A 14,483-nucleotide genomic window follows, 5' to 3' on the forward strand; every position below is an offset into this window, starting at 1 on the left:
GTTTCGGTGTTATTGTTTTTCTCTCTCCATCAATTATCAACATGATCAAACTGCTGCTGTAACAGCCTCCTATGTGAAACTGTCTAAAAGGAACTAGTCTTTTGGGCTTCAAGGCCTTATACTTTTATAGGGGATGGAGCAATAGACTTGATATATTAATCCACCATGATTTCGTTCTCTTTAGAGTCATGTAATGGGTGTATTAATCCATCAAATCCTGGTTTGCCACTCTGATCGTCTCTTTGCACTGGAAGGCACCCATATTAATTGCACCTGCACTTCAAATAACTTTCAAAGTCTCTCTCTCTATATATTTTATACATATAAGATTTTCATTCACATAAAGGGGTGATCAAACAGATTGTAAAATATTGTTGAAAAAAAATCATAGTAAATGAGATGTTTAAACTTGAATGGGAACTCCCAAAGACAAGCAATAATATAATCTGACTAGGTTGAGCATAGTGTAACAGCAGACATTCTATAAATAGGACTTGAAAAGCATTTATCATTTTGTGTAATTTTTCAGATGGATTTTTTCACATGGGTGAAGCATTTGTATTTATAAAACTTGTCATAGATGTGATTTCCCACAATGTGTAGTAGGGAACTAGAAGGGCCAGAATCTTAGGCCTTGGCTACCCTGGCAAGTAACAGCGCAGTAAATAAGCCCCCAGCACTGTAACACCTGAGGATTCCACACCGGCAAAGTACTTAGTGCACACTAACTCTGCAGTTACTGCACTCTAAACCACCTCAACAAGAAGCATAGACCTATCAGTGCAATGGCTACAGGGCCATTGTGGACACCCTGGTGTATTGCAGCACTGTGACTGACCTCCAGTACATGTGCCACAATGCCTGCTCTCATCTCTCTGGTCATTGGTTTGAATTCTACTTGTAGAATCAACCCTCAGACCTGCCCTTTAAATTCTTTGGGAATTTTGAAAGTTCTCTTCCTGTTTGTTTGGTGACACGTAGAGTGTTCTCAGGGCATCTTTCCAGGTGACCATGCCTCCTCCAGATGATCCTCTACTTGAGGAGAGGAGGGTGTCCAGTCCCAGCTGTGTTCCAGCCATTGGAATTACAATTCCTACAGGTGGATATCAAAATACATGACCAAAAGGGGCCATGACCAGGCTGCATTGCAGTCAAAGTGAAGGAGCTGCAGAATGACTACCACAAGGTGCAAGAGGCAAATCAGTGCTCTGGAGCTGTCCCCATGACCTGCTAGTTGTACAGAGAGCTGGATGACATGCTTGGGGCTAAGTTAATAGTTTTACTCTTTATACGGCTTGTACATAACCTTATCATCCATCTGCCGTACTTGAGGATGCAATTTGGTCCCATCTTTTTATCCATCTGCTGTATATTTGGTTTAAGAACAAATAGCTATTTGCTTACGTGCTTCTGTAAAATGTATTAATTGTTGTATCCACTGATTTTTTAGTGCTTAGTGAATCATTTCATCCCAGGGTACTTCTGTTACCTACCATTGTTCAGGCATTCTCATGTTTCTTTCTGACATTGAATTAAATGGAGGTATGCCATGTGAAACTGTAGTTTCTGTAATGGCCATTAATATCAAAGGTAGTTTTTTATCGCAATCTTTTCCCTTGTTGATTAACCATTTTTCTTAGAGCAGTTTTTACTGTCCTCTTTATTCTCTCTACTTGTCCTGGGGACGTGTCAGCAAGAACTCCTGCTTGATATCAAAAGCTTGACACAATCCCTTGGTGATTTCTTCTATAAAATGGGGTCCTTGATCAAAATCTGTTTCTTTAGGGATTCCTCATTGTGTAATGACTTGCTCTATGAGAAATCTTGCTGTGGTCAATGCAGTGTTATTTTTGTAGGGATTGCTTCAACCCATTTTGTAAAAGGATCTATTATTACTAGACAATATTGATGCCCTCTTGCAGTTTTGGCAAGTGGGCCGATAAAATCAATCTGTAGTCTTGCCCATGGGCTTTCTATTCTCTGATGTCCTAATGATCCTTTTATTATTTTGGCATCCATATTGTTAGCTGCACAAGGTAGGCAATTATTCACATATTACTCTATATCTGCCCTCATACTTGGCCATCATCCAGCTATCTGTAATCTATCAATTGTCTTTTCCACTCCTAAATGTCCACTATTGTGTAACAAGAAGATCATTTCAGTTTCTGCTTTTGGAACTACCCATACGGACGTATTTTCTTCTGTCTTAGTAGCTAGTTCCAATCTCATCTTGTGTCAATATTATCCACCCCTAATGTCTTTCTTTTTATACTAACTTTTGGACTTCAGGGTCTCTCTTTTGTAAAGTCACCAAATCCACTTGCCCTATTTTCTCTTCTATTTTTTTTATTGAGGCTAACTGAATCTTTGGTTGCCATACTGCCCCCTCCTTGGGATCCTTCCTTAGTTTGCTCATCTACCTTTTTATTCCATTGAACTCCTTCAATGTTTTTCTTATAAGCTTTCTCTTTTCCCATTGGTACTGGTGAGGTTCTTTGTTGTGCCAATTCCCACAAAGTGGTTAATTTTTCTGAGTGTCTGATAGGTTTTTCATCTCCTGATCTCATCCCCTTCTCTTGCCATATTAGCATCCAGTCTTTTATAGCTCTTAACACACAATCAGAGTCTTTAAAAATGTCTACAGTCTCGTTCCATGGAATGTTCTCCAATTACATTATGATAGCTACTATTTCAACAGCTTCTGCCAAATGAGATAGACATGGTTCCTTGACCACTTCTTCATTTGGTACCTTAACAGCTGCATATCCTGTGTACACTTTGCCCTCTTTGTAGAAACTGGATCAGTCCACAAAGCAAATTAAATTTACTAAATTTATTACTTCACTCAGCTTTGCCCCTCCTTGGAAGTATAACAGTCCTTTAGGAGGGGTTTCCATCAAAGGACACTCATGTTGATTCCCTTCAATTGACAGACCATATGGAACTGGAGATAAACTCAGAAGCATCTTCATAATGATGCTTTTATTTAGTAGTGCCAATGTCCATTTTGCAAACATGGGACTAGAGACATGTCCTTCATTGATTTTTCCCCATTAATATATATTTGTCCAGTGAGTGAGAGGTTTTTAGTAATACTGGAGATAACCCTACAAGGTATTCCCAGTTCTGCATAGCCCTTACTAAAGCTTGTTTTTCTTTTTCAAAAGGGGCAAGCCCTTGGTCTGCTCAAGATTTTAGAAGCATAAGTTTCTTAAAAGAAGAACATGAGAATAAAATAAGGCTTCTAACACTAAGCCCACCAACCCTTTTGTCTCAATGTGATTAATGGCCATGAACATCAACATGGGCCCAAACACTGAGTGTCCCACTCCATATTAATTGATGACCATTCAGAAGCTGTCTGGAATAGTCAGCACTTCTTCACTGGGCAAGCAGCTCTCATTTTTCTGTCCTTGCACCACAGGGATGGAATGGGCTCATCACACAGTCCCATGAAAGTGGCTTTTCTCATCTGAAAGTTTTTCACCCACTGCTCATCATCCCAGCCTAGCATGACAGTGATAGAAATGTAGCCGTGTTAGTCTGGGGTAGTTGAAGCAAAATGCAGGACAATGTAGCACTTTAAAGACTAACAAGATGGTTTATTAGATGATGAGCTTTCGTGGGCCAGACCCACTTCCTCAGATCCCACTGCTCAGTGCTTGTTTCCTGAGCCCAGAAGTGGTGTTCCAACATGGTCAGCACCTCCTTGAATGGCACAAGACATCTCATGTAGTTACGACGTGTGGCAAGATCAGTGTTGGACTCCTCATTGCCACTTTGCAGCTTAAGGAATAACTTGACTGCCATTCGTGACGTGTCAGCAAGAGCTATCAGTGTGTTCTTCAACAGGTCGTGATCCATTCCCACAGGCAGAGGAGACTGAGCACACAGCACAAAAGCCATTGAAAGATGGCACCAAATGCAGACAGAAGCTCAGGGGTTATTGAGATGTGAAGCAATGTCCCATGGAGCATTGGGACTGAACTCAGGATGCCTTATGACCTCCCCCTCTGCCTTCCCACAAGCCTCAGCAGCAGAAGAGGAAGAGCTGCTCCGTGGGATAGCTGCCTAGAGTGCACCACTCCGAATGCCATTGCAAGCGTCAACGAGTATGGTCATGCTACTGCAGTGGCACCTGACAGTGTGAACAGCAGTTTCCCTGCAGCACTCCAGCAGTGCTGTAACTCTCAGCACTTTACCTTTGCCAGTGTGGACATACCCTTAGAGAAAAGGATTGGATTCGGAGAGGGGGAGAGGGTGCTCTGGTTGTTCTGTAAAAGTCCAGTATCATCTATTAAACTCTAGATAGTTGCTGATCTATGCCAACCACATCCCTCATTGTAGCAGTGTCTTTCCTGTGCACAATTTATATACAGGCAGTCCCCGGGTTACGTACAAGATAGGGACTGTAGGTTTGTTCTTAAGTTGAATTTGTATGTAAGTCGGAACTGGTACATATTGTAGGGGAAACTCTAGCCAAACATTTTTTTTAGTTTTGGATAGCATAGGGAAAGGTTAACTCCCCTCTAATGTTTGTTTTGCTGTCTGTTCCCCTGTTCAGAAGATTTCACATCTATTTCTGTCCCTGTGACAAACTCAGGACTAAAGGAGTAACTCATCAAATACCAAACAGCTCTGTACCATGCTTTGAGCTAATAGCTTTATTTCCACACACCACCCAGGGTTCTAGGAGGAGGGTCCTTTTTTTGCTAACACAATGAGGCCAGCACTTTGTTTGTTTTGGTGGAGTCTTTGTTTGCCCAGGGAGCCCAGCATGTATAGGGGGAGGAGGGGCGGAGAGGCTGCTTTTGTCTGCTGTTCGGCAGCCTGTTGCTCAGGGGAGGGGGCAGCCTGTTGCTGGCAGGGTGGGAGGGGGGAGGCTGCGAGGCCGCGGGGGGGGGGAGCAGCGGGCGGGGGGGGGGGCACTTTTCCTCTGCCCGGCAGCTCTGCGGGATCCCTGTCCCTGTGGCCAGCTGCTGCAGGCAGAGGCCAGTTGGAGCCGGCAGGCTGGAGGAGCCGGCCGAAGAGGAGGAGGTGGTGGATTCTAGGACCCAGGTGAGCGAGCCCCGGGGACGCTGCTGCGCTCCGGGAGCCCGGCATGGCATGTATAGGGGGGAGGAGGGGCAGAGAGGCTGCTTTTGTCTGTTCGGCAGCCTGTTGCTCAGGGGAGGGGGCAGCCTGTTGCTGGCAGGGGGGTGGGGGGCACTTTTCCTCTGCCCGGCAGCTCTGCGGGACCCCAGTCGGAGCCGGCCCGAGGAGGAGGAGGATCCTAGGACCCAGGTGAGCGAGCCCCGGGAATGGTGCTGCGCATGTGCGGGAGTTGCCTCACCCCGTTCGTATCTAGGGATCCGACGTAAGTCGGATCCACGTAAGTCGGGGACTGCCTGTATTTGTAAAAAACCACCTTAGTTTTGTGATCAATTCTGACCAGTTATTTTACAGTTTTTCTACTTCCTGTAGTGTCTGAATTCCTTCTCCGATGCTGTTATTGTTAGATAGCATCTGCACTAACTTTGGTTTTTCATTTTCCAGTATATTGAGAGTTTTATAAATTCTAATTTAATTCTCATGTATAAAGGACTAAAGAATTTTAAGTCCTTCAACATCATGAAAACAATTTATGCTATAGTAAAGAAGTCTGAAACTAATAGTACAGCCACATTTTAGAAGTATTTTAATTAATTATTCTAGGTATGTGTTTATCCTGGTCCTTTGTGCCAGGTATGGCCTGGTCACAAAACTTGTTTTTACTCACCATTTGTGTTCATGGTAAGATACTTTGATGCTTTGTCAGGTATGGCTGAGATTTATTTAAACAAGGTATTTAAGATGGGCTTAAACTCTGAAACATGAAGTTTAACATCTCCAAAATTAGCATTAGCTTTAACTATTCTAACTCTAGAAATTAATATTCACACAAATGTCTGGTTCCTTGTAAACTTTACTAAGCTTTTTGTTTCAGGGGCATCCTATGGCAATGATTTCCATGGTTTAATTGTGTGTTATACAAAAAAAGTATTTCCTTGTATCATTTTGGATTAGCCACCTTTCCACTTTATTCAGTGTCCCCTTGTACTTGTGTTATGAGACAGCATGAACAGAGTATCACAATTTATCCCCTTCTCTGTGCCATTCAGTATGGGTATGTCTACACTACCTAGTTCGAACTAGGGTGGTAATGTAGGCAACCAGAGTTGCAAATGAAGCCCAGGATTTGAATTTCCCGGGCTTCATTTGCATCTCGCCGGGTGCCGCCATTTTTAAATGTCCGCTAGTGCGGACTCCGTGCCGCGCGGCTACACGCGGCACAGACTAGGTAGTTCGGACTAGGCTTCCTATTCCAAACTACCGTTACTCCTCATTTCACGCACTAGCGGACATTTAAAAATGGCGGCACCCGGCGAGATGCAAATGAAGCCCAGGAAATTCAAATCCCGGGCTTCATTTGCAACTCCGGTTGCCTACATTACCACCCTAGTTCAAACTAGGGTGGTAGTGTAGACATACCCTATTTTATATACTTGTTTCCTCTTAACTGCAGCCTTTCTAAAATAATTAATCCCAATCTTTTCAGTCTTTCTTCATATGAAATCTTGCCCTTGCCTTTGATCACGCTCATTGGTCTTCTTTAAACCTGCTCTATTGGTGCAATATCCTTTTGTGAGATAGAGTGAGCATGAGCAGTACCCCACACAGTATTCCAGATGAGGCCATACCATAGATCATATTATGTCATATTTTCTCTATTGTTCCTAATTTTATTCCTTTTGCATCTTGTGTTTGTTTTGCTTTTTTATTGTCGCTCATCACAGTGATTCCCATTTTTGAGCTGATACAATTAATGTGGAACCCTGTGAGATGTATGAATAGATTTACATTTTTCAACCAAATATGCATTATTTTGTATTTATCAACACTGAACTTAATTTGCATTCATATTGCCTTGTCCTCAGCCAGAAAAGAAAAAAAAATCCCTGTTGCTGACTTCTTCCCACCAAGGGTCTAAGAAAGCTACGTGGGTTAAAGTATTCTCTGCCAACAGACAGTAGGCTCCCCTTATCTTCTGTCATTTTCTGAGGAAAAGGTAGCCCACTAGCCTATTAGTCTGGGCCCTCCCCATGTCTTTAGTGGATGGCTGGCAAGACTTCTCCCACACTCTCCAAGGCAGCCAGCATTGTAGCCAGGCCCCACTATCACAAATCTGAGGTGCTTTGTTCATCTCACTATCAAGGGGCAGGAGACCAGGAAAGGCATGCCTTTAAATGACACTTTTCGTTGCCCTGGCTTGTATAGACACCACGTGTTCCACATTAATAAGGAATCTTCATTTTCATGATGAAAGGTTTACAGAACTCTACAGCATGTATATTTGAATAAACCCCACAGGAATATAACTGTAGAGAATTTTCTCTCTGGAATGTACCCTTATTCTGGAAATTGTGCTGAATGGAATGAAATAGCATGACAACGCTGGAACATGCATGCCACTTTTGAGATGGAATATTTTTCCTACCTTTATGTTAGGTAAATGGATGTATTCCATTTCCTTCTGCTGAGAAGACACGTTTATAGCTGCAATCCACCATGTAAGAGAGCAGGAAAGGAACACTAGATGGAGCATGCAAGCAATTAATTCCTCTCCTTCCAGCTTTCTGAGTTCTCCATATATTTGTAAGACTACTTTTGTTTTAAAATGAATCTAATTCTCTTTGAGTGCCATCAAAATACAGAAATATTACTTTCTGACCTCACTCTGCATTCATGCTGGTAAAATTTTGGATGAGTTTGTAATATTTTACCATACAGTTTTTTGTCAGGGTGAAAGGTGTGCTTTGCTCTGATACCTCACTTGCTAGTTGAAATTGTTCATTTAAAACCCAGTGATTTCCAATGAGAATCCGGCATTCCAAAATTCAAATCTCACTTCTAATAGAACAATTCCAAATTCTTCTTTAAATGCAATCAGGGTTTAGACCTGTCCAAAGTAAGTTCACAAGGTATTCAGAATGCCCTCCATTCAGCACCCACTCAGCGATCTCATCCATCAAAATATACAAAAGAATAATCAGGACACCTCAAGTGCAAGTTATTTGTTTATCAGTTCCTTCAACAATGATAACATTGCTTGATTATGTTTTTCTACTTCAAAAAGATTATTCCACACAGTTGAACCCTATGATTTATATGATACAAACGTATTCCATGTGAATGGTAGTGCAAAAAAATCATTAGGGTTATTGTGCATAACTATAAATTCCCATAATTTCTACAACTGTCTGCTATTAAGACATTTAACAAAGGGTGAAGACGTATGATTTGATTGTGATTTGAAATAAGATGGTCAGATGCAGGAAGGCGTTTGCAGATAGCAGAACCTGTAGAGGAAGCAGCACTGTAACAGTAACGGCTAGGAAATGTAAGGAAACAGTGTTCCTTGCCATGAAGTTGGGTCATCTTTCTATCTTGTGGAGGTTGCAGGGCAGTATCACATTTCCTTGGTGATAGCACCTATGGTGGGGGAGTGAATGTAGCATAAACCCTGTCCTACCCCCATTTTGTTTCTTTGTTTGTAGACACTGTGTTCTGGTATCTTAAAGCAAGAGACAAGGAAGCAGACACAAAGTGACAGAAGGTTATAAAACACAGGAATAATTATAGCTCTCTTGCTTTAGGCTTAACTTATACTTGTAACACTGAATTCCCAAAGCCTCTATAGGTTACATTAACCTTTCAGAAACTAGACATATGTGTATGCATAGTGACTAGCACAGCAGAGTCTTGGTCTTAATTGGGGCCTTTAGGGACCACTAAAAATTAAGCAAATAACTGTGGATAGTGTTTTAAGCTGAAGCTAACCAAGCTGGGAAAAGAAAAGGATTACTTCTGTCCCCAGAAAAAGTTTTAAATGTGTCCTCTGCTGTATTTTTAAGAATTGCTTAAACCAAAAAATCTTCACACAGCCAGCACAGAATTAATTATATTTATAATCGTTATGATGATGTTGAGATCATTTGTGCTATGAACAAACTGAAATATCTTTCATTGCTAGCTACACTTGCAATGAGAATTGGGCTTTGGTTGGTTTTTTTCTTTCTTTTTATAATGTAATTTTCTCCACCAACTATGATGTTCTGACCATTATTGGCTTTCAAATCTTCTTTATCCGGCTGATGTGTTGAGCACATTTAGTATTTCCCTGTAGAGAGAAGATTTTAAACATTCTGCAGATGACTGACAAAGTTGTTGTATGTGGGAGAAAATTGAGGTTAAACACTTGGATACTATGGTGGTGATCACTACAGAATATCCTAGCAGAGAGATTTTTCAAAATTGTAAAGTTGGACTTAGTGAAGCCCATTTAATGAGGCAGCTGCCAGTTGTGCCTGTTTGCCAAATAAATTGTTGGAAAATGCTGATTGAACTGTCCACTGAATGCACAATGCAAATGAAATTTCAGTTACAGACTCCTGGCCCATTTTGGTTTCATGCGTCCAAAGAGTATGCAGACATAGGCAATGAAGCATTAAAAGTGTTCCTACTCTTTGCATTAACATATCTTAGGAAAGCTGTCTTTAGCAATGTTGGAGATCAAGACAAAACACAAAAGCTGTGTGCAAGTTTATAGTATCAATATATCCTTAGCTCTCTAGTTGCTATTTATTCCATAATTCAAGTACACTGGTCTGCAAAAAGGAAATTGCATTTGGCAAATGTTTTGAATATGAATAAGTACAATCAACTTGTTGCATATTGTTAACACGAGTAAAAATAATTGTCTTTCAGTGTAAGAAAAAACCCACAGAAACAAATCCTGGATATTCTGAAGAGGTTCATACTTTATAAAACAGAAAAGCTTTAAGTCTTTACATAATATTTATCCACAAAAAAGTGACATTCTTTTTAGTAGTGGTTAATATTGAATTTTTGTATGATTATGGTTACCTTCATGGTTTATCTACATTTCCTAAATAAATAGTTATTTTTAACATAAGAATGGCAATACAGGCAGTCCCCGACTTACGCGGATCCGACTTATGTCGGATCCGCACTTACGAACGGGGCTTTCTCGCCCCGGAGGTCGAGGTGGCGGATTGCTACCTGCGAGCTCCGGGGCGAGAAAGCCCCGTTCGTAAGCTGCTCTGGTGCCCCTGGTCTGCTGGAGACCGTCCCCAGCAGACCACAGGTACCGGGACTGAAGCGGCAGCCGCGGCGGGTCCTGCGCCTCTGAGACTTTGCCAGAGCAAAGCCTCAGAGGCGCGGCACCCCGCTGCCGCTGCGGCTCTGCTCCCCGTGTCCCTGGTCTGCTGGGGGGGGGGGCGCAGCTAGTGTGCCCCCCCCAGCAGACCAGGCTTTTGTTTTGGACCCTGGGGCAGAGCAGCCGGGGCGCTGCCGATTGGTCCTGCAGCGCCGCTCTGGGCACTACTGGACCAACCCAGCAGCACCCCAGCTGCTCTGCCCCAGGTCCTGATTCAGCTGCTGCTGGTCAGTTTCAGCAGCGGCTGAATCAGGACACCTGGGGCAGAGCAGATGGGGTGCTGCTGGGTTGGTCCAGTAGCACCGAGGAGCGGCGCTACTGGAGCAACCCAGCAGCACCCCAGCTGCTCTGCCCCAGGCGTCCCCAAGTCAGCTTCTGCTGAAACTGACCAGCGCTGACTACAGGAAGCCCGAGGCAGAGTTGCTCTGCCCCGGGCTTCCTGGAATCAGCTGCTGATCAGTTTCAGCAGCAGCTGACTTGGGGACGCCTGGGGTTCTTAAGTTGATTCTGTATGTAAGTCAGAACTGGCGGTCAGTTTCAGCAGCCGCTGAATCTGGACGCCAGTTCCGACTTACATACAGATTCAACTTAAGAACAAACCTACAGTCTCTATCTTGTACGTAACCCGGAGACTGCCTGTACTGATTCAGACCAATGGTCCTCTGACAGTGACAAGTGCACCATGTTTTAGAGAGAAGGAACAGAAAGCAGCAACTTTGAGTGATCTGTCCCATCATCCAGTTCCAGCTTCTGGCAATTAGAAGCTTAGTGATACCCAAAGCATGGGGTTGCAAGTCTGATCATCTGGGCTAATAGCTGGCGGTGGAGCTCTCCCACAAGAACCTATCCAGGTTTTTTTTGAGCCCAGTTGTACTTTTTACCTTCACCCACCTCCCATGACAGTGAGTTTCACAAGCTGACTGCATTATGTGAAGAAGAACTTTTCTTTTATATTAAACCTGCTGCCTATTAATTTCATCAGATGCGTCATGTGAAGGGTAAGTAACCCTTCCTTATTCATTTTCTCCATACCACTGATGATTTCATACACCTTCTATAGATCTTTAGTTATCACTTTTCTGAGCTGAACAATCCCAGTCTTTTTAATCACTCCTCATATGGAAGCTGTTCCATACCCCTTTCCATTTTTGTTGGTACCTTTGCACCTTTTCCAATTCTTTTAGGTTTTGAGATGGGCAACCAGATCTGCACTGAATATTTAAGACATGGTCTCATACCATGGATTTATATAGTGGTATTATAGTATTTCCATTTTATTATTTAGCTGTTTCCCAATGTTTCCTAATTCCATTCAATTTTTTGAACGTCAGTGAATATTGAGCAGATGTTTTCAGTGAACTCTTCATGATAACTAGTGAATTATTATTAAAACAATAATAAAATAGAATGCTTTGTATGAGCACTGAACCAACAATACAGAAACTGATATTATCTAAGAAAGCTCAAGTATCATGATAGAAAAAGTGATTGTCCTTTATGTTTATTGCACAATATAATTAGATATCAAAGTGAAATGTCTCCATGTGTCTCCAATTTCCTCCTTCTCCCTATAAGGGTACTAGTATTCCTTGATGCCACCTGCTCCCATTGCATTTAATTCTCAGTCTCTTCCTACTATCCAGGATCAAAACCCACCATGTCATGCCTAATAATTATTCCCATTAGTTTATATTTAATTTGTTTTCCTTTAATCTCTGATATTTCATCTGCTATTCAAGCTCATCTAGAATGGAAACCAGCTTTCATTTCTTAGGAATACTATACATGTTCCCTGTTGAATTTCAGATCTTTCAGTAGCAAATTTACAGCAACTATATGTCTTATTTCAAGATGTTTCCTCTTTGGTGCAGGGGGAGAGGAAGATACCATTTCTGTGAGTTCAAAACATTGTGCTTATCCCAAGGCTGTTCTTACATCTGTGGATGTTTTGTATTTATTAATTCTTACCTCTGCTGAGCAGCACTAAAATCTATCACTCAGCATGCTAATGCTGCCTTACTCTGTTGCAAGCTGAAGCTGCAGAACTTGACTGGAGAATAAACACAAATAAAATGTGTTACATGGGGTTTCCTCCATTCTGCTATGAACCCAAACCATTACCCACTTGCTGCTTTTTTGCCGTATGCTGTGTAAAAGCAACACTCTGTATGCTTCCCTTTCCAGAACCAATTTTGAAATCTGCATTCAAATGCACTCTGCTGCTAGTAATCATTGCAAAGACCAGAAGATTAAGTATTGTATTGTAAAAGTAAAAAGGAGTCCTGTGACACATTATAGACTAACAGATGTATTGGAGCATAAGTTTCGTGGACATGCATCTGACAAAGTGGGTCTTTGCCCACAAAAGCTTATGCTCCAATACATCTGTTAGTCTATAAGGTGCCACAGGATTCCTTGTCACTTTTGCAAATCCAGACTAACACGGCTACCCCTCTGATATTGTAAGTAATTTTTTAGTGTTGCAGTAATAGCCTCCCTCCCCTGTGAGGATTCTGGCTCCGTTGTCCAAGGCCCTTCAAGATCATAATACAAACTGTCCTAGTGAGGAGGAATAGTGAGCTAGTAAGGGGGCTGTCCATGTAAGAATGGGGAGAATAGCACTTCCCAATCTTCCTTTGGTGTGGTGAAGATAAGTATGTTATAGTGTGTAAGGCGCTCAGACTCTACATCACCAGGGCCAGATCCCTATCTGAGCCTTATGGAAGCAACTCAGAAATTATAGCAATAACCCCAAAACCAAAGAAATCTATGGTTGACACTGAAATTCTTAATATGCCCTGTCCTGCACAAAGGTGTTTGACTTTGGATATGTAAATGAAATACAGAAAAACACTGGGGGAGGTATGCAAGATATTAAATTGCACTACCTTTAACTGGTGAAGTTACAAGTGAATTGACTATGCTTAAGACACTGTCACTGTATATACTGGGGGGAGTCCTATGGCGCTTTAAAGACTAAAATTTATTTGGGCATAAGCTTTCATGGGTAAAAACCACTTCATCAAATGTATATGCAGACTTTTTCACATGAATTGATTACTTAATTTGCTGTTGGCTAGTACAGAGCTGTTTTAGCACATTATTTGTGTGTATTTGGAAACCCTTTGGGCTTCTGATGTCCTCATGGACAGTAATTACTTTCTTAGGTTTGAGTTAAGGTTTAGTTAAGGATTCTAATCTGTTGATTCTTGACTTCCCCTGTGATGCTAGTAACCAGCTAGGTAGCCGTGTTAGTCTGGATTTTCAAAAGCAACAAGGAGTCCTCTGGCACCTTAGAGATTAACAGATGTATTGGAGCATAAGCTTTCGTGGGCAAAGACCCACTTTGTCAGATGCATGTAGTGGAAATTTCCAGAGGCAGGTATAAATATGCAGGCCAGAATAAGGCTAAAGATAACCAGGTTAATTCAGTTAGGGAGGGTGAGGCCCACTTCTAGCAGCTGATCTGGAGATGCGAACACCAAGAGAGGAGAAACTGCTTTTGTAGTTGGCTAGCCATTCATACAGCCAACTACAAAAGCAGTTTCTCCTCTCTTGGTGTTCACACCTCCACATCAGCTGCTAGAAGTGGGCCTCACCCTCCGTGTCTGAATTAACCTGGTTATCTCTAGCCTTATTCTGGCCTGCATATTTATACCTGCCTCTGGAAATTTCCACTGCATGCATCTGACATAGTGGGTTTTTGCCCACGAAAGCTTATGCTCCAATACATCTGTTAATCTGTAAGGTGCCACAGGACTCCTTGTCGCTTTAGCTGGTTACTGACATAGCAAAATGATTGGAGTGCAGCATGCCAGCCCATACAAGGGGACACCTTGATCAGCTGGGATGGACCCTAATAATATCTCTATATTGTGCACTGTAAGCACTTTATAAGGCACAAGGTTAAATACTTGTATCTAGGACATCCTCATTACACACAAGTGTGTTGTTATCATTTCCTTTAAACCACAGTGTAATTGATTGGTCTCATTTTAAAATGTTTTCTTCAGTCTGTATAACTCGTTGATGTTTTACTCTTGTTCTTTCCAGTTACACATTCCTATTTCATTCTGCTCTCAGCCAGTCAACCTATCTGATGTACAATTACAGAGTTTACAGGGCACTGGGGCGAAACAGGCCACAGATTTGGGGAATACATTTTCTAAGAAATGAGTTGGGTTGGTGAGACAGCACCCTCTTACTGGTGGCTTTCCCGAGC

This window comes from Pelodiscus sinensis, chromosome 3 (assembly GCF_052426305.1).
Source record: "Pelodiscus sinensis isolate ZL-2025 chromosome 3, ASM5242630v1, whole genome shotgun sequence".
Classification (NCBI taxonomy): domain Eukaryota; kingdom Metazoa; phylum Chordata; order Testudines; family Trionychidae; genus Pelodiscus; species Pelodiscus sinensis.